The 19626-nt window shown below is 37.1% G+C and overlaps 1 long non-coding RNA gene across 16 annotated transcripts; it reads right to left on the bottom strand.

The window, feature by feature from the left end:
• Positions 1-245: 245 nt before the first annotated feature.
• Positions 246-6441, bottom strand: LOC147406026 (uncharacterized). 16 transcript variants are annotated; one of them, XR_015176264.1, is made up of 7 exons: positions 5290-6441; positions 5133-5200; positions 4956-5034; positions 3994-4036; positions 1418-1511; positions 492-631; positions 246-388 (listed from the first exon to the last, which is right to left on the bottom strand). It is a non-coding gene; the product is annotated as an uncharacterized LOC147406026 (long non-coding RNA). The 16 variants fall into 16 exon arrangements; XR_015176260.1 differs by having other exon boundaries at positions 5150-5200; XR_015176261.1 differs by having other exon boundaries at positions 5133-5218; positions 5319-6441.
• Between the last annotated feature and the right edge of the window lie 13185 nt (positions 6442-19626).

The following is a 19626-nucleotide window of genomic DNA, read 5'->3' as shown; positions in this document are numbered from 1 at the left end:
GCCATATGGAGCCCTATAGTGGCGGTCAAAAACAGCCGCTAATTAGTTTTTTACCGTAGCTATAAATATAATTTGAATATCTAGAGTGACGGTAATGGCCGCCGTTAATAACCGTTAATAAGATTTTTTTGTTATTTTTTTAAAAATTATTTGTAATTAAATACCTATTTTTATACAACCTGTTAATTATACACAATTATTTAGTAAATCAAATTAGTTAAGAGACAAGTATAACAAAATAATAAGTCAATTGAATTAAAAGTCAATGCTTATAAATCCATGTTTGATACTTATAAATTCATGTTTGTCACTCAAAAAATAAAACTATCTATCATGATGGTTGTTGTGGGCACTGATCACTGTCGGGCTGATTGTACTGCTCATCAACCTACAATTCATATACATTAATCAAATTAGTCATATCATTCAATATTTATTTATTAATAAAATATTTTAAAACACAATATATTCAATTATCAGTGAGAATTTACCTTTCTCATTAGAGTAATGATCAATTCCTTGAGTCTTTCCACTTCAACATCTCTTACAATCTATTGTTGCTTCAAAGACTCTAGTTTCTTTTTCTCTTTGACTTTGTCCTCTCACCAGATGAACTTTGTCCAGGTTCCATCTGCAAATATTAAGTGCAACAGAAAAATGAATTATTTATCCAGATAATTATGTTTTATATACTAATTGTTGAAAATCATATGCAACAAGTTATGCTTTATTTACTACTAAAAAAAGTTAGATTCACTAACACCTCATACAAGGACTAGCATTAAAGAGAAAAATTTGTTCTGAACAGATTAAAAAAGTTTAGCTCAATCAAGATATATGTTGAAGCATTGACTCTTCTCATATAAGGTGGCAAAATTTCTCAAGAAAATACAATGAATCGTCACATTTCGATATGTATTGTATCAACTCAATCATTTAGAAATATAGATAAGCCTTGTCAAACTCCTCACAATTTAAAACGCGTATACTGCAATCTTAGTTCAACATTCTCACATGAGTCAGAGCAGGTCTCCTACAATGTCAAGTTGTTAACCATGGTGAGTTTCAAATTGTCAAAACAAGAAGATATCTAATAGTTTAATGAGTTGGGATTGATGGACTCATGAAAAATGACTCATATAAAAACAGATAACTACAACCACTTGGAACCATTTAAACTAAGACAGATTCATATTAGATTATCTTAATTCCAATACCTTAAAAACCCACGAAAAAAATTCTTGTACAACTCAACCAATTTTAAAATTTCAAAATTATATCTAAGTGGTTAATATTATTTAACGACTGTTCGCTTTCCAGAAATCCACGCATCCTTCGAATCATTTGAAAAAAAAAAAAAAATACACATGTTTGTAATGTATGTATGTATTAAAGAAGTGGAATGCATACTAATTACTTGTAAAGGCTTTCCATGGTCTGTTTCAAAGTTTGATATCAGCACCAACGACTTTAGTGGCCTTTTTCCCATTGTGAAAGAAGTGGAGTGTTGGCTGCAGTAAAATACACATGTCAATAGTAAGGGGGATCATCAATAATGGAATAGGAAAAAACTTGAAAATATCAGCAATATGTAGTAAGCTTCAGTTGGTTTTCTTGAGCCAAGTATAACTTTGGTCTAGATTCTCAAAAATAATCATATCCAACAACCAAATGAAATGTGGATATAGTGATGAAGCATCTATGCAGAAGAGAAAGGGAAGAGTACAAAGAAAATCTACAAGATCTTCAGTTGTTGTAGAGGTTTTTATGTTAATCTTGCCAAAAGTTTTTTCAACCCTAAATGTTTTTAGTAGCACACTGTTTCTAGTTTACTTGATCCATACCATGGAATGACAGTGTGCAGGAGGTATTTGTGGCCTTAAAGAGTGCATAGCATTGTTGACATCATGCATACTAATGAGTCGTCTTTTTGGTCAACTTATATAATTTTATTTTGTTGCCTTGGGAGATTTTGACTTGTTAGCTTGTGGAAGTCGGGGGGAGCTGAAATTAGCAATTGGTTGTCTTAATTAGAAAAGATTATTTAATCAATAATTAAGTTGACACGTTCAAGGGTGGAAGGGAAGGGAGGGGGGGGGGGGGGGGGGGGGGGGGTTGTTGTGGGAGGAGGAGTGGGGATTTGCCGACCAAAATACCATCTTTGCATTTATTATTAATGAAGTCCTAGATTTCATTCCTTTTATATTCACTAAGCTCTATTCTTGGTTGTTTCTTCTCACTAATTGATTTTCCAGCACCAAAGTAATATCAGGTGTAGACATCCCATTTTGTACCAGCCTAACCTGACAGTTGGTCGCCCCTGGACCCTTGCATTCACAGAAGACAGGCTTGATCACACCAGATTTGTGGCAGAATTGGATGTAACACTGAGGTGCAAGGATTGATTTTGACCAGCTTACACAAATCATGATGCATAGAGCTGCAAACCATTGGCTTGTACGAGAAGGCCATTGCAAAATTGGAACATTGGAAGATGTAAATACCTTCGAGACTACAAGCAACGTGGCATTAAATAGTGTCAGGACTTGTATCATATAGGGACCGAAATCAAGCTGACTTTTCCCGAAAATACACAGCCATGTCACACAGCAAGACAAAATTGCCCAAACTAAGAAATAAAATGAACTCTTTTTTTTGCAAAGAAACTAGGAAAGAAGAATGAGGAGGAAGAGGTAAGCTCCAAAATAAAGAGTGACTGGTTCAACTGCTTGATCTGACTTGGGCAATAAATAATTGTGAGCTTGACTTATGGGTCAAAGGCAATTTGGTGTGGTGTGCATATAGGGTTGCTACTTGTTTGCTCTCTCTTGAGGCAAGCTCTTGTTGATCACAAAGAAGTGGGTAGGCCTGCTTAGGTTACCACTATTTCACTCTCTCTTGATGCACTTTCCTTGATCTAAAGTTCGTTTTGCCTGCTAAGGTCTTGCTTCACTATTTCTTGAGGCACTTTTACCTACCACAGAGATTGCATGGCCTACTTAGGTCGCTATTACTTTGCTCTCTCCTGAGGCATTTTTACTAATTATAAAAGTCATTCGGAGTACTTAGATCACTATTGCATAGGTTGCTACTACTTTACTCTCCCTACGCTAACGTTGTAGGGGAAAGAGAGGTAGCAATTGATCAAAGTACAGTTTCTTCGCCAGATTCAGAGAGAGATAGTTGAATGAGGGGGGGGGGGGGGGGGGGGGGGGGGGGGGGGGGGGGGGGGGGGGGGGGGGAACCACCGGACTTCGGGATGACTAAGCTAGTCGAGTGTATTCTACTGCCCCCACAAGCATATGAATCCATATATTTAAATTCAATAAATAAATGGATAAAACTTGTTTGATGCTCAAATACCCTAAGGTGCAACCTCTCTTTTTTTCCTCATTCTAGTGGTGCCACAATATCATTTGGACAAAGGATCCAATGGAGTTTATTCCACTCAAACTGATATTGAAATTTAAATCGTCAGATTCTACTTCACTAACCTCTTATTCTCTACCAATGACTTACTAAATCACATTGATCTCTAATTTTGATCGTTTGGTTATCACTGGAGTTATGCCATAAACTTAAGGATTAAAATGAAGGTAAGCAGAGACATCTAGCCAGCCAAAGAACGACAACTAGATAGTTCAATATTTTAGTCCACTTAGACACAACACTCTAGATCTCAAAAACATTGAACTCCACCAAACATAACCTGAAGAGAATTATAAAACTTTCAAAAGTAGGTGTTAGGAGCATGACTCATCCTATAATCATATCATATTCCAAAAAACACAAGTAATCACCTTGAAAGAGAATTGCTGTTTGGACTTTGGATTGACGAATATGAGCATAAAAAGATATGGAAAGAAGTATACATGAGCAACAACAAAAGCTTGGCTAGAGAGCAAGAATATATACTTACGTTCAACGTTGCTATTAGTGAAAAAGAAATAATATTCAAATATTTAAAAAACAATTAGGTTTGAGTTCTTTTACCACAGTAGATCTTTAGATCACTTAAAGTGTTTTGAAGCCCTTTCTGCAAACAAATTATTTTTAATAAGTTCCACATGAATTACTGTAAAAAAGAAAATTTTCAATCATAATACAGAAAGAAATAAAAATTTGATAAGTAATAATGCAAAAAAGAAACTTAACCCATTTTAGAAGGCACACTTAGACTTATCAAAAAATATATATATATGCACACCTATCTCTTATGAAGTAAATGCAACAAAATGTCAGATGCAATCATAGATTAAATAATAAGCAAAGCACAAATTTCTCACATGTAATACATGTGTCATCTTGAAGTAAGCACAGTAAAATTTATTGGAGAAAAGAAAGAGAAACAGTTGATACCATCGAAAACCCTGAGGTGAATGATGAGACATAAAACAAGCTCGTCATCCAGGTAGGGATAATTCCAAAAAATCTACTATTGAAAAACACTAGATAAGCCCAAACGAATAAAAGCACCAACAAATACGCTAAAACCAGCCCAAAGGAAAAAAAAAAAGAGAGGAGATCACTCATAATTCTAGAAATTACAGAGCAAGACCTTCTAGGAATTTGAAGGATTTTTCTTTTTAAGTGGGATGGAAAGCGTGGTATATTTAAGAAAAAAATTAGTCTAATTGATTCATTTAATTTTCACATAGAGAAAAAACTATGAGATAGCCTCCTAATTGAGTGTTAGATTTTCTTTGACGAGCAGAACGTCAGGGGAGAGTTTGAGACAATCAAGGAGTAGAATGAAAAACAAGTAGTTTGTAGCAGGGACCTTGAGATGTGTGAAGTCCAAGAAATTCTCCAAGAAGCGCATACCTCTATAAGTAACCTTTTATTTGGTTCATTAAAGGTTATGTGTAGCTAAGTTCATCTATGATACAATCAAAACCACAAGAAAAAAAATAAACTATGAAGAAATATAACTAAATGGCACAAACTCATCTTACCTGATCGACATCAATCTTTTAAGTTGTTACATGAGGATATTCTTGCTCAACTCCTCGATGAAAGGAGATATTAACTTACCTACAAAAAAGATTATCAAGGAGTAAGTACCTTAAGAAAAATAATACCCGGTTTGAATATGCTGAAAGGCAAATGAATTCCACATTATTCAATCTCACTGTTTTGAAAATCTTACAGGGTCCACACCATACCGCAGTGAAATAGAAAATTGCAAGCAAGCAGTCATCTAACACATAAAATCCCACTAACAAAAAAAGTAAATAACTATGAATTCAGAATGGATCCAACTAAAAATGCAAAAAAAAAAAAAAATACTTTGAGATTTCAATGTCCCCATTTCCCACCTATACCATAGTAGCAGCCATGTGTCATAACAACAGTCACCTTCTGCCATTTCATATCCACAGCAGCTTCCACCTTCCTATTCAAATACACAACCTCACTGAATGCCATTTTGTGCTGAATCAAAATTACCATATTGACAAATTTCCAAGATTATCTTTGAAAAAAAAATACAATTAAAGTTGTGAATTATGAATGTAATAAAGAGAAATGCTGCATTTCATGAATCAGGGGAATAAAGAAAAACAGAAGCCCAAAGACACCTAGTAATTCATCATTTAGTAAAGGGTAAGGCCAGAAACATAAATATAGATGGTTACTAATGCATGTTTAGATAGACCACAGAAAGAAAAATAGAAAACCCAATTGATCAAATAAAATCTAAAATAAAATAAATAAGTCCAAATTTGCTATTACTGAAATATTACATCATACCAATACCAAATTAAAATATTACATAATAATTAGAAAGGAATCCTCAAATTTTAACATTTTCATAGCTTACATATCAACAAATAAAATTTAAAAAAAATAGAAACATAAAAGTTATTTGGAGAAAATGTACAAAAAATATAAGAATTCAAGTAATGAAAACCAAACTAAAATTGATTTTGATCTTTAATCAAAATCTGAAAAATGATTTGGGAGTTTTAATCTTTAAATGATTAGACATATAGTCTCAACCAATGTTGTAAACTAACCTATATAATCAGTAATTTAGGTTTTATGGATTTAGAATCCTAAAGTTGAAAACCCTAGGATTGATGCTTTGAAACTAAAAAGAGAGACTCACCAGGATTTTAATCCTTCAACCTCTGATCGAAAACGCACAATTGAATCCAGATTTGCTCAACAAAATGAAGAAAATCCATAATCGATGTTTCAAAACCAAATTTGCTAAAAAAATGAAAAAAAAACTCACAATCTATGAGATCTGAAATATGAAGAAACCAAAATCGATGATAATTTCGAGTGGTCTGTAGCTGTGTGAGACTTCAAACATGAAAAATCCTTTGAAACCCTCAAAGTGTGTGTGTGTGTGTGTGTGAGAGACAAAGATAGAGAGAGAAGGAGATGGTTGAAGTATCGAAGACGACTTTGAGTAAGTCTTGAAGAAGACGATCGCAGCTTCGGGAGAGAGACATGGAGGAAGTCTAAAACTAGAGATAGCGGAAGCGACAATCGCAACTTCGACTTCGTGGGCTTTCTAATTTAATTTTTTTGCAAAAATTTTCGTTATTTATTTTTTTTTTTTTAACAAAGACATATTGTGTAGAATTTCATTTTGCCATAGCGTACAGTGGCGCTTATTTTGACTATCGCGAAAAATGTGTCACTAAAGATTTGTGTTTTTATAGTGCATTTTATCATCAATTCAATATTCATTGAAATCTCGATTTGTTTTGAGTCACCCAAAGCGATCCTTGATTGGACCATAGATAAAAAATAAAAATAAAAATTGCTTATCTCAATATTTGATCAATGATTGATATTTTTTCCATGCTATCCTAATTGATTGATCATCGTTGCTCTTTTTTTTTCACTTCCCTAGTTGATTGACAATCTGATATGCCGTGATCTTGATTGTTATACATTTTGATGCACATACCTTGATCTTGATTTCGATGTTATGGATATTTTTGTATTTCTTGATCAATATTTATGTGATATCCATATTGTGATGATCTGACCCACGGGTCCATTTATTTGAAAAATGCCCTGAGCACACCCCACCCTATTGTGCACACACCACTAGCACATTTATTTATTGTATTGCATGCTTGCATGTCCCTTCTGGCCAACATGGCACTAGTGTGTGGTCCAGTTTCCTCGTGAGATGCAACGTCATTCATGAAAATCACAACTCCAGTCACGTACCTTATGATATATAAAACTGGGGCATCAATACCGTTTGTTCAAGTAATCCTAAAAGGTATATCGATACACCCATGCTGGAGCGACCTGAGAATTTGTCCTATTGTAAGCTGCAAAGTCACATATCCCGATTGCCAACATAGTACTAGTACGTGGTCGGTCCCCTTGTAGGATGCTAAATCATTTATAAAAGTTACAACCCTAGACTCGTACTTATACGGTTTATCAAAGCTAATTTAAGTTGCACCAATTACTCTTTTTGGCCAAAATCAGTACCTAAGTTAGATCCTGCCCCACTGTACCTCTCGTACTAAGAGGATAGACGACATCTATTCTAGACGAGAAATAACTTAAGAGTGCCTTCGCTCAACATCGTACCCCACCTCTCAACTGAGGATTAAATTAATGTCTTTCGACTTCAGAGATTTGGGTTGAAGTATCAAATTATCACTTTGAATACTTATACAGTATATCAAACAAAGTCACCACGTACCGTCTGATTGAGTATGCTCGAAAGGTATATAGGTGCACTTGGGCAAGGGTGGACATATAAATTGCATTGCACATAGTAAACCTAGAGTTTAAGAGCCTTCCTATAGGTTACGACCCGAATCGACTATGGGTGTTATCAGGTTTCTCTATTTAATCCAACCAACAGGTAAGTGGGCGGACCGATCCAGATCGTTCAAGCTAAATCCCCAATATCGGTCTGACCCAATCTATGAAATGTACCGATCAATTTGAACCCATTGGTTCAATCTACAAATAGATCAAACTGATCAACACTAAACCGGTTGAACCAATTGGTTTTACTTTCAAAGATTCAGACCATTTCATACCAAAAAGATTCAATCTTAAAGTCAAGTTAATTTATCTGATCAAAGGTTCAATCCCAATCAGGGGTAAACCTGTGACTAACCTTTCTCATCCTTGTGGCTACTATAGACTTATAATACATTTGGACTTGATATTTTCCATCAGACTTGGACTAATTTATATCAAAATTTTAATTATGTGCTCAAGAGTCAAACATTCAGAATCAATGGTTACTCTTGGTGTACTTCCACTTAGGTAATAATTTCTCCCAAACTTTCTAAACCACCATCTATGTTGCTTTGGGTATGTTAAAAGAGTCATCAAGCCAAAGTACCAATGTTAAGTCCAAGTAGTCTACCATTACGCCATAGTATTATGCCCATCTACCTAGAAAGACCTCCCCGCTTTGTAGATAAACGTCCCTGAGTTTCCTTTTAATTTTAGTTCAATTTTTGTCAATCTTTAAATTCAGTTGGTCATTTCAATTACGTTAGTCTTTCTTTAATTTTTTAATTTTAATCGAGTTTGTTAGTCTATATTTTTTTAATTCCATTAAAATAAAGAAATTTCTGATTATCATGGGTGCAATAATGATGTGAACATAAAAATTTGACATTAGGAATGACTCAAGGCTCACTAATCAAGCTTGATCGTTCTTGGAATTAAAGAGTATACTCAAAAAAGGCAAATGGGTACTACATTATCTTCAGGGGAACATAAGAGAATAATAAACTTACTTGAGAAATTCAACAACGTTCCTATATGGTCTCATGAGAATGTATTAATGATTGCACCAAAATAGATCAAGGCATAAAGTCGATGGTGAACTTCAAATCAAAGATTATCGATCAAGAATGATGTAATTGAAACCATCGACAAAGGTGTTAAGATCCCTAAGAAGGGATTCATTATGTTTTTCACTCGAGAGAGGAGAGTTCTCATTCGCAACAGAATATGAATTTTTTTTTCGAAGTTTGGAAAGGGTTGAATGAGTCAATGTCGAATACAAAGAATTCAATTATACTCAATTTCGTTGAAGAAGACTGAAGATTACTCATTCTTAAAAGAAGACCTTACTCGACAGAGCAATCAAAACATCTAGTTCCCAGAACCTTGACCAAATCAAGTAACATTTCATCAAATGAAGTCTTCTTTGGTTAAACCATTTTCCTGTTTTGTCAAGAAAAAAGATAACCTTCGTTAACCCCTCACAACCTATAAAAATCATTAGTCTCTTCTTTCTAAACTACACCAACTAACCTTGGGAGGGAAATCTTTGTGTGAACTATGTTTTGACTCGATCCCAAAAGAGAAAAAAAATATTTGGGGTACATAAGTAACCTAAGAAATCACTTCAGGTTCGGTCACGTAAAAAATAATATATTCTCTCAAGAAAGGTGTCATCCAAAAAAAATCCCTTATTGAAAGATTCAAAAGAAAAGAATACCAAATTAGGGGCATTAGGAAAAAAAAATCAAAGGATTGATAGAAAAGAAAAGAATGTCAAACTAGGAGCATTAAAAAAATAATCAAAAAAATTGATAAAAAAGAAAAGAATGCCAAACTAGGGGTATTAGAAAAAAAAGAATCGACAAAAAAAAAGAACATCAAACTAGGGGCATTTTGGGAAGTTGAGCCTTATACATTTTCTTTCTAAACCATGTCTTAAGCCTACCTATTAAGTTCTCCTGAATGTTAATTGACTCAGTTAAGGTGTAGGGAACCAATAAGTTTTCGAGTTGAATATTCAAGATCATCAAGAAGAAAGAGAAGTCCGCTAAGTTGAAAATCCGAAATGACGGCTTAGGCAAAAGTTAAGGCATAACCATAAAAAAGAAAGCCTGCTTGGTTGAAAACCTCATAAGACGACCTAGGAAAAAATCAAGGCATCCTCATAAAAAGAAAAGCAGAACCCACTAGAATGAAAACTTGAAAAGGTAACCTAGGAAAAAATTAACCCACAAAAAAAAGAAAAAATTCCACTGAGTAGAAAATTTTTAAAAAAAGTTGCCAAATTGATTATTCAAGATCATCAAGAAAAAAAGAGAACCCGCTAAGTTGAAAACCAGAAAAGGTGACTTAGGCAAAAGTTAGAGCATAATCATAAAAAAAAAAGCCTATTAGGTTGAAAACCTCAAAATACGACCTAAACAAAAATTAAGGCATCCTTAGAAAAAGAAACGCAAAACCCACTAGGTTAAAAACCTAAAAAGGCAACTTAGGTAAAAATTAGTGCACCAAAAAAAGAAAGAAAAAATCCCACTAAGAAGGAAAATTCAGAAAGAAGTTTACTAAAAGATGTAAAAAATTATTCAAGTCACAACATTCATATTCAGTCAAGAGCTCATATCTAACGAAGGTAATGTTGAGGTCAATAAAATTTGGAAGTCATCTTAAACGTGTTGGATCTTTAAGGGTATTGAAAGCGCCCTCGATCCGCGGGGTGCGCGGATCCGCTTTTGACCCTTGAGGTTTGGGAGTCGCCACCTAGTTATTACGGTCTAGGAACCGATCAATGACTCTAAACGGATAAAAACTAATCTAAAACCAAAAAAAATTGAATTCGGGGATCAAGTTACGGGGTTGGAAGGTGTTAGGCACCAACCCCGCCCGGCCAAAGCCGGTCTCTACTAAATTCCCAAGTAAATTACATTGCTAAAACCTAGATAAAAAAAAAAATAAAAAATAAAAATTTACCTTTCCGATGGCAAGGACTTGGTTCCCTCAGATCTGACAAAAAGAGCTCCTTGTACCGTGCTCCCTTGCTTCGTTCTGTTTCCGGATTTGACTTCGGATCTCCGAGGCAAGGTATCTCCTTGTTTTTGAATCTGAACTCTTCAAGTTCGTTGCGGATTTGGGGGTGTTTTTAGAAGGCTTTTGGGTGTTTTCTAGACTAAAATTGAAGGAGGGATGTTAGCTAAGGAGTTGGGGCTCCAAAACTAGGGTTTATGGGGGGCTAGGGGAGCTTCTAGACCTACTTCTCTTAGGGTTTATGATTTGATACGAAAATAGGGTGTGAGCACCTCTATTTATAGATGTTTTTAGGGGTTGATTTGGATAGAGTTAGTGTTTAATTAGAGATCTTTTAATTAGAGTTGTGTTTTAGTTTGACTTGTTTTAGGTAGAATTGTGTTTTAATTAGAATTGTTTTAGGTAGAATTGTGTTTTAATTCAAATTGTTTTAGGTAGAATTGTTTTTAAGTTAGAACTCTATTAGATAGAGTTATTAATCAATTATAATTCTATTATGACTTTTGGTCTTATTTGATTGACTTTTAATGTTTTGACTTTAGTCTTAATTGATTGACTTTTAATATTTTGACTTCAGTCTTGCTTAATTGACTTTAATTTTGACTTCAGTCTCACTTGATTGACTTTAATACCTTGACTTCAGTCTTGCTTGATTTACTTTTAATTTTTGGAGAACCCCCCTCTAAATATCTTTAATTCTTTGGACCCCCAAATGGAGGGGTCCTTAAAGAAATATCCCACGAACCCTCAACAATTTTGCCTGAGAGTCCGATTGAATCGATTTTTTAGGTTCAAAATTTTAAATTAATTTCATTAATGTTTAAATTTAATTATTTAATGTTTTATTTATTAATTTCGAATTTTTATTACATGAAAATTGTGAAATTACCGTTTTGCCCCCGGAGAGGACTTTTCACGTTTTAAGTCGGTTTTTAATGTTCTAGGATGTTTTAGAATCGGTTTTTCGTAAGGAATTCAATGGAAATATTAGTTTTTGTTATTTATGAAATTTTTGTGTGAAATGGTTGTGAACTTTATGAGGGGCATTTTCGTAATTTTGTCAAATTCTGTTAAAATTGGTGAAATGATTTATTTGGTTCCGATTTGTCATTTTATGTGTTCGAAGGGTTTTCCTAAGCGTAACGTAGGCTCTAAGGTTGTTTTGAGGTTAGGGGTATTTTGTAATTTTGGTAATTTTTAGTGATTTTTATCGTGAAGCTTCTTTTTGGTCTGCAAGAGATGATGATTTCTATGTTTCTGGGGTCGTACTTTCCTAGCGTAGCGTGGTTTCTAAGGTTTTGTCAATTCGAGATACCTCATCTGGATTTCTGAAACAAATCTGGTAACAAAGTAAAGCAATGGAATACACATCCATCATTGGGAATCCTTGCGATCGGGTTGACGAGTTGATTAATCAGGCGGATGCAAAAATGGGGTGTCTACAGATGCCCCTCTTTGGCAGAGGGTTGAAGCAAACTAGATAGCAAATCTATTTTGGTAGATAGTGCGATATCTGAATGCCAAAGCTAGTGACAGTTCATTTTGCAGCCTGATTTAGCAATTTGTCAAGGTGTTCGGATCCTTGAGAATAAAGCTCTCCCCGAATCAAAAGGTTGTCAGGTCCTTGAGCGCAAACTCTCACTGAAGGTGTCAGATCCTTGAATTTTAGAGAATTCTCCCTGACTTAAAAAGCAAATGTGCAAGTGTGTGCACTGTGTGAAACTGAGTAAAACCTGAGCATAAATTTTAGCAAGACTGAGCATAAACTGGGCATAATTTGAGGAAAATTTCGAGAAAAACCTCGGAACGATAATGAGCAAAATCCAAGATAACCCTTGGCGGGCAATCTGAGCAAAATCCAAGATAACCCTTGGCGGAAACTGAGCAAAATCCAAGATAACCCTTGGCGGAGACTGAGCAAAATCCAAGATAACCCTTGGCGGAGACTGAGCAAAATCCAAGATAACCCTTGGCGGAACTGAGCAAAATCCAAGATAACCCTTGGCGGAGACTGAGCAAAATCCAAGATAACCCTTGGCGGCAACTGAGCAAAATCCAAGATAACCCTTGGCGGCAACTGAGCAAAATCCAAGATAACCCTTGGCGGAGACTGAGAAAAATCCAAGATAACCCTTGGCGGAGACTGAGCAAAACTGGCAAAGGAATGAATGAATTTTGGAGAAAACTGATTAGAACGAATTGGAGAACGAATAAATCTGGAAGATAATGAATCTGGAAGAGAAATGATTGATTCCAAGAATGATTGAATCTGGAAAAGAATCTGGAGAACGAAAGAATGTTATATCTCCTATGTGAGATCCAATATGCTTTTGTTTGAACCTCAAGGATTTATCAAAAAGTTTTATGAATTTAAAACCTGAGTTTTTATTTCTTTTGAACCTCAAAAGTTTTTCGAAAAACTGTTATCAAGAGGGTAACCTTAACTTTGGGGTTCCTATTATTTTTTAGGATTAACATTGCTCGAAGACAAAATGCCCCTAGTTTGACAATGACCATGGCCTTGAAAATAATTGAACACATCATAAAAAAATGCCCCTAGTATAAGGGGGAAAAGTTACATTATAACAAAGAAAGAAAATGCCCCTTGTATGAAGGTTTGAAATAATTGATTACCACAAGCGCAATAAAGACTCAACTTTTAATTTTGATTAATTTTATTGAAGGTTTTGAGTCAGGCTCAAGAGTACAAAATTATTTCCTTTCGAGACTCATCATAGAATTCACCCTTCATCTCCCTTGGTTCACTTGGGGAGTAAACATTTTCAGATCGATCGTAGACAAGATACTTGTGGCTTCTGAGTCTATGCCTGGTTTAAGCTAAGTATTGAACTTGATTATTCGGACTTCTGATGTTTCAGCTCGGACCGCTCTCAGCTTGGGATTTTCTTCTGTTTTTCTTTTTGCTGCTCTAACTTTTGCCTAGATCCAATCGCCTTTTCAGGTTTTCGATCTAGCGAGCTCTTCTTTTTTCTTTTTCTTGCTCTAATTGTTGCCAAAGTTGTCCTTTCAGATTTTCAACCTTGCGAGCTTGCCTTAATTTTTGCCTAAGTCGCCCTTTTCGGGTTTTCAACTTAGCAGGCTTCATCATTTTTTATCTTTTTCTTCTCTTCTCTGAACTTCTGGAGTTGCTGTCTAATCATGCTTTGCTATCTTCCTTGACTTCTCGCACGGTACTTAGGAGGACTTTTATAGGTAGGCTTGGACTGGGTATAAAAGAAAAGGATTTTGAGGCTCAAAAACCCAAATGCCCCTTGTGTGGCATTTCCTTTTAAATTATTTCCTTTTTTCTGAATTTTCTTCCCCATTTTGAATTTCTTTTTCTTTTGAGTTTTTTTTTTCATTTATTATTATGTGGGGAAATAGATTTTTTTTTTTGATGTGGTCGGGCCTGAAGTAACTTCTCAGGTTGCCTACGTACCCCAGAATTTTGGGATCAGACCAAAACGTAGTTCGAAATTCCCTCCCCTAGGTTAGGTGATCGGGCTAAGAAATAAAAGGCACAATTTTTTTTTTTTTTGAAAAGGCTGCAAAAGGCTGAGAAAGGAGATAATGAACTGGGTAGCAGGAAATTGATTCGGCCAAAGATGGCCTCCTTAAATGTAGTACCGTTTGATTTGGTCAAGGTTGGTTGGTTCTGGTAATTCGATTCCATCATGATCTTGAAGTCTGACAGCTTTTCCTGGTAATATTTCTTTGACAATGAACGGACCTCCCCAATTTGGTTTGAACTTTCCTCGGGATCAAAAATCGGTGCCCTGTTCTCTTTGAGTACTAAATCCCCGACTTGTAAGTGACGGGCCTTGATTTTCTTGTCAAACGCACGGGCGACTCTTCTTTGATAAGCTTGCACGTGATACAACGCTCTCAGTCGTTTTTCCTCGATCAAATTCAACTCTTCATACCGTTGACGAACCCAATCTGCTTCTGACAACTGACTTTCTAACAAAATCCTGAGAGATGGAATCTCCATTTCAACTGGCAAGACTGCTTCCATGCCATACACTAAGGAGTAGGGAGTAGCTCCAGTGGAGGATCGAATTGAGGTTCGATATGCCCATAATGCAAATGGCAGTTTTTCTGACCAATCTCGATGTGATTGGCACATTTTCCTGAGGATAGTCTTAATATTCTTATTAGCTGCTGCTTCGACTGCTCCGTTAGTCTGAGGTCGGTAAGGAGATGATTTATGGTGTGAGATTTTAAACTTTGAACACAATTTGATAACCTCAGCTTTGAAGTGCGACCCATTATCGGATATCAACTCTGAAGGTACTCCGTATCGACTAATGATGTTCGTTTGAATAAACTTTGCAACTCGAGACGCAGTGAGGACAGCATAAGAGGCAGCTTCAACCCATTTGGTAAAATAATCGATGGCAACCAGGATGTATTCGTGCCCGTTCGATGCCTTAGGTGATATTTTACCAATAATGTCAATTCCCCAAACTGAGAAAGGCCATGGTGAGGTCAGACCCACTAATTGAGATGGTGGCACATGTATCAAGTTCGCATGTATTTGGCACTTATGACAAGTTTTGACCATGTGATGACAATCTGTTTCCATCGTGGGCCAGTAGTATCCTTGTCTCATAATCTTCTTGGCTAACATTTTCCCACTCATGTGAGGGCCACATTCTCCTGAATGTAGTTCAATCATTATCTGTTCAGCTTGATCTTCATCAACACACGACAAGTGAATCCCATCATAAGACCTTTTGTATAAGCTTCCTGCGCACAGGATAAATTGAGACGCTAATCTTAATAGGGTCTGTCGTTCTTTCCTCGATGCTTCTTCCGGGAATTCTTGTTTTTCCAACACTTTCTTTATGTCTGTGTACCATGGCTTTCCATCGGGTAGTCGAGTAGCAATGTTGATCTGATGGCAGTATGCGGGTTTATTTTTGACTTCACTTCAACCGTGATTGGCCTCAATTCCATGCCAGGGGGCAAATGGATCATTGAAGATAAAGTTGCTAAGGAGTCAGCAAATCTGTTATCTTCCCTTGACAGGTGTTGGAACAGGATAGCTTTAAACTTACTGACTAAGTTTAGCAAATACTCATGATAGGGTTTCAACTTTTCATCTCTAGTCTTCCATTCTTCCAATGACTGATGTATGACCAAGGCCGAATCCCCGAAAACCTCAATTTCTGTAATGCCCAGGTTCAAAGCAGCTTCGAGCCCTGCGATGCACGCCTCATATTCAGCCGTGTTATTAGTGTTCGAGAAAGCTAACTTAATAGCGATAGGAATATGACACCCTTCTGGAGATACCAAGACTGCCCCTATTCCATACCCATTTTGATTGGCCGCTCCATCAAAGTATAACTGCCATGTTTGGTTCTGCGGTTCTTCCTTAACATGCAAGATGTTCTCATCTGGAAATTGATCGACAGGCCTTATTCCTTCTACTACAGGGTGATCTGCCAAGTATTCTGCTACAGCTCTTCCCTTGATGGATTTCTGCGTAACATGCGTGATGTCAAACTCTGATAGCAACAGTAACCATCGTGCGGTTCTCCCTGTTAACGCCGGTTTCTCAAAAAGATACTTGAGAGGATCCATCCGAGATAATAGGATAATTGAATGAGACAGCATATAATGCCGGAGTCTCTGAGTAGCCCAAACCAATGCTAAGCAAGTTTTCTCCAAGGATGAATACTTTCGTTCATATTCTAACATCTTCTTACTGATGTAGTAGATGGCCCTTTCTTTGCGAGTATCTTTGTCATACTGTGCAAGCATGCATCCCATAGCTTCTTCTTCTGACTGACAGATAAAGAAGAAGTGGCTCACCCGGTGTAGGTGGGACCAAAATAGGTGGATTTAAGAGATACTCCTTGACTTGGTCGAAAGCCTTTTGACATTGCTCATTCCAAACTGTTGGCTCATTCTTCTTGAGAAGCTTGAAAATAGGTTCGCAGACATTGGTGAGTTGGGCGATGAACCTGCTAACATACTGGATTCTGCCCAGAAAACCTCGAATCTGCTTTTCAGTCTCGGGTGGTGGCATTTCTTGGATAGCTTTAATCTTTACAGGGTCTACTTCGATTCCTCTCTGACTGACTACAAATCCCAACAGCTTTCCAGAAGTTACTCCGAATACACATTTCTGTGGGTTGAGGCGGAGTTGGTACTTTTGAATCCTTGTGAGAAATTTTTCTAACGCAGTAACATGCCCTAGTCGTTCTTTGGATTTGACTATCATATCATCTACATAAACTTCGACCTCTTTGTGTATCATGTCATGTAGTAAGGTCGTGGCTGCTCTTTGATAGGTAGCTCCAGCGTTCTTCAAACCAAAAGGCATGACCTTGTAACAGAAGGTCCCCCACTGTGTGATGAACGACGTCTTTTGCATATCTCGAGGATCCATCTTTATCTGATTGTACCCTGAAAACCCATCCATGAAGGACAACAACGCGTGTCCTGCTGTACTGTCTACTAGAACATCTATGTGTGGTAAAGGGAAACTATCCTTTGGGCTTGCTTTGTTTAAGTCTCTAAAATCCACACACATTCTAATTTTTCCATCCTTTTTTGGTACCGGGACGACATTGGCAATCCACTCAGGGTATTCTACCACTTCCAAAAATCCAGCGTTAATCTGCTTTGTAACTTCTTCTTTGATTTTCAAAGCCCATTCCGGCTTCATACGTCGAAGTTTCTGTTTGATTGGTCGAGCATCAGGATATAACGGAATCCGATGTTGGACAATATCTGTGCTTACTCCCGGCATATCCTCGTAAGACCACGCGAACACGTCTTTGAACTTTCTGAGTAAATCTACTATCCCTTTGCGTTCATCGGGAGATAAAGTGACCCCTATACGAATTTCTTGAGGACTTTCTTTTGTTCCGAGGTTGATAACCTCTACTTCCTCTATTAGAGGTTGAGCCTGACGTTCCTCTTCTTGTTTAAGTAATTTGATTATTTCAGGGGGAGGTTCTTCGTCAGAAGACTCTCCCTCCGAAGCCAGATTATTAGTTGAATTATTATTGCGCTCGGGGTAATCAAAAATTTCTTTCATTTCACTGAAAAGAGATGGGGTAACAGGACTCATTGCAGACTGGACAGACTCACTCGACTCAGCAGGAAAAACAGACTCCCTAGAAATAACAGACTCAGCAGAAACAACTAACTTACTCGACTCAACAGAAATAAATGACTCAACTGGCATGTCAGACTGAACAGGACTAATGGGATCGACAGACCCAGCCTTGACATGCAACACAGGACTGACTACATGATAATTTGATAGAGACCCAACAGCGGGTTTGATTACAGACTGAGGATTTGGGATCCTTTCCCAACTGATAACACTAAGATACTATGATCTTCAATGAATAGCTGATCGATGTTGAGGGAGTCCAGATCGAGTTGCCAGTCTTCAACCTTCTTCTCCTTAACTTCTATGCTTGCTTCCTCTTCGGGCCGTTCCATGCCAAAGAAAATTTCAAACCCCGGCAGACGAGTACCTGTGATGTGATCAATAAATGGCTCTGGGAACCCACAGTAGCGGAAGTCTTCTCCTTCTTTCACAAAGTAACCATTGAGGGTCTTTCGATAGGGCTTCATTTTAATGAGATCTGTGGTACGCCTTTGCCTTTTAGCAATGGCCTTATCCCGTTTTGTCTTCCAATATTGGGCCCAATCTTCCTTAGTAGGCTTATATCCTAGTCCGAATGTGCCGATGGCCTCTTTAATTAATGGTGCCTCTTTAATACCTTGCTGTTTGCGACCTAAGCCCATACCAGGGAAGAATCTCATTTTCTTGAATATATTGGCCATGCAACAATTATAGGTATTTTCCATTGGAAAATACTCCTTCATGGCTTGATCCCATTGGACTGAGCATACCTTTTCAAACTCGAACCCACTGAGCTCTACTCCCTGTTGTTCTGGTTGAATCTCAAGCAACGGCTTATCCTTAGCCTCAGTATTATTTATGATCCCTACAATTTCAGCATCTCCATGAAGAGTAATTACCAGCCCATCCTTGATAAATTTGACCTTCTGGTGTAGCGTAGAAGGGATGGCTTTAATCTGTGTGTAACCATGGTCTCCCTAACAGTAGATTGAAAGAGGACTGGATATCAATAACCTGAAATTCCACAGGAAATTCAGCTATGCCTGTGGACAGCCGAAGGTGCAAAATTCCCAATACATCTCTCTTGGTGTTATCGTAAGCTCTAACACCTTGATTAGTAGGTTTGAGATCTTCAGCCTTAAATCCGAGACAAGTAGCCGTTTTCAGCGGGCAAACATTTAGTGCACTCCCGTTATCAATCAAAACTAAAGGTACCCTCATTCCGTTACAGTCAACTGTAATGTGCAGTGGCTTAGTATGGCTTGCCCCTTCTTTTGGGAGATCTGAGTCCGAGAAGGATAGAATATTCTCCACGTAAGTTGCCCCCACTATACTGGCTAGCTGATCTGGAGAAGTATCAAGGGAGACTTGGGCTGTGTTTAGTGCTTTGAGAACAGCCTCCCTATGAGCAGTGGAAGCCATGAGTAAACCCCATACTGAGATATTAGCCCCTGATTTTTTCAACTGTTTGATCACGGAGTTATCCTCTTCGATGCTTTCCTTAGTGGGATCTTCTCCTTCTTTTCTTGCCAGGGCTGCAGGATTTTCAACACAAAGTTCTTGTGGCTTAAAATCTTCCACCTCGAGTCATATGTCTAACTTCATCACAGAAGAGGGAGAAGGGCTCATCTTCTTCAGTCAACACGTATGGATCTTCGTCTGTTAAAGATACAGGGTTTTTCAGATTCATCTGGGCCAATAGGTAACTAGTGAACGCGGGACTATCGTAACGAGGCGGGGATAAACAATAGGTATCA

This window comes from Akebia trifoliata, chromosome 3, assembly GCF_017979445.1.
Source record: "Akebia trifoliata isolate Shusen 1 chromosome 3, ASM1797944v1, whole genome shotgun sequence".
In the NCBI taxonomy this organism is placed as follows: domain Eukaryota; kingdom Viridiplantae; phylum Streptophyta; class Magnoliopsida; order Ranunculales; family Lardizabalaceae; genus Akebia; species Akebia trifoliata.
Note: the sequence above shows the minus strand (reverse complement) of the source record. Positions and strands in the feature narration are given on the sequence as shown.